Source organism: Vigna unguiculata, chromosome 3, assembly GCF_037176805.1.
Source record: "Vigna unguiculata cultivar grain cowpea cultivar isolate G323 ecotype 2 chromosome 3, ASM3717680v1, whole genome shotgun sequence".
NCBI classification, from domain to species: Eukaryota; Viridiplantae; Streptophyta; class Magnoliopsida; order Fabales; family Fabaceae; genus Vigna; species Vigna unguiculata.
The window spans coordinates 12,349,785-12,351,669 of record NC_140794.1 but is presented as its reverse complement, the minus strand read 5'-3'; positions in this window follow the sequence as shown (position 1 = coordinate 12,351,669).

Below are 1,885 nucleotides of genomic sequence, written 5' to 3'. Positions count from 1 at the left end.
TTATAAATTGATATCTAAATTAGTAAGTGGTTAATTTTTTTTTTATTAAAATTAATTATTATTCAATAATTTTGTTGTGGATTTAAATAAAGCGTTTTGTTAAATATATCATACATGTTATGCTGGTGAGCTATTTTCTCTGACATTCATCATTTTGAATCATTTGGTAATTGATCATTATTTGCCTGTTTACTTACAGCATTCTTATCTTTCTATCTCAAATTTAAAAATTGAATTAACACAAATAAGTGAACAATTAATTTCCTCTTAAACACTAAACTACTTCTATTTGTTTAGGTCATTTTAATGGAAGCATAAAATTGTGTATTCTCATTTATTTGTTATATTATGGGTTAAAAAATATGATAATTGGTTTTAGGGATGTTTATGGGTAGGTAAATACAGGTAGTAGTTTCTCCATACTTATTAGTTGGATAAATATTCATCATGTATCTGTACTTATATCCATCGGGTATCCGTATATGGCACGGGTACTCGCGGGTATTTATAACAAAAATAATAAAAAAATTAAACAACATATTTTAATCATAAATTCAAATAAAATACAATACATAACATTCATAAATTTCAAATAAAGTTCAAATAACTCATTTAAATAGTGTTAAATGACAGTTTACAAAGAAATAATTTTTTTAAAAAATTAATTGATAAAAAAATAACTCATTCAAAATCAATACGTTAATATTTTAATCATGCTTTTATTTTTTTTTAAATTTAAATTAAAGTATAACGAGTACGAATATCCACGATTACGGATACTATGATAGATGTACTCATCCCGTTAATATATGAGTATAAAAAATATTCATACTCATTATCTACATATATCCATTTAAAATATTTATTTTCTAGCCTTTATAAATTTTATTCATGAATATTCCTAAGTACGGATTTTCTTTATATCCCTGATCCTTATGTTATGTAGATGTTTTTGGGAGCAGCTTTTAAGAGTACTGTGAAGGTCAAAAATGTGATGCTAAAAGTGTGATGTCGGTCATCTTAGCATTATAAGATCTGAATTATTGGGTATTACCACTATTGTTTCAGCGTCTTTCTGTTCATATTCAATTTTCGTGGCCTCATTTGTTTTTTTTTATGGATGTCAAGGTCACTGTACAGTACATATAAGACTTTTTTTAAAGAATAAAAGGACTAACATAAAATTAATAGATGTAAAGAAGAAAAAGTGATAGATATAGCGTCACAAATAAATATATATTTGAAAATACGATACAAATAATATATATAATTAAATTACTGGTATAATTTTTTATCACATTATATTATTCAATCTCGGATGATTTTTTTACAAAAAAAAAATCACAATTAAATTAAAAATTTCTTTTACACATATTATTTTTATAAAAATTATGTCAATAAAGTATTTGAACTACTTTTATACAGAATTTTACATAATATATATTTCTTCACAATATATATGTATATGAAATATTTAATATTTTATTGTTGTTCTTCTGATTTAAAAAGTTAATAAATAGTTATAATAATATAAACTTATAATTTAATGATTAGATTAATAAAATTTATTTTTTATATAAAACTATTAATTTTATATACAAATTACATTAATTTAAACCTAGGGGAAGAGAAGAAGAGAAAAAAAGTAAGGTAATCTTAATTACATAAAGTAACAAATACAACACATTTTTGTTTGTCATAGTTTTAATGTTTTAAATCATATGTTCTCTGAACACGTCAAATCATCACTCACTTTATCACAATTTACAAACTTGTGACTTCAAAATACACTTCACATACAAACATGTCATTTACATCTCCATTGCATACAAAACACACACATCACAATTTACTTGAATTAAAATAAGAAATCATTCAAGCATAC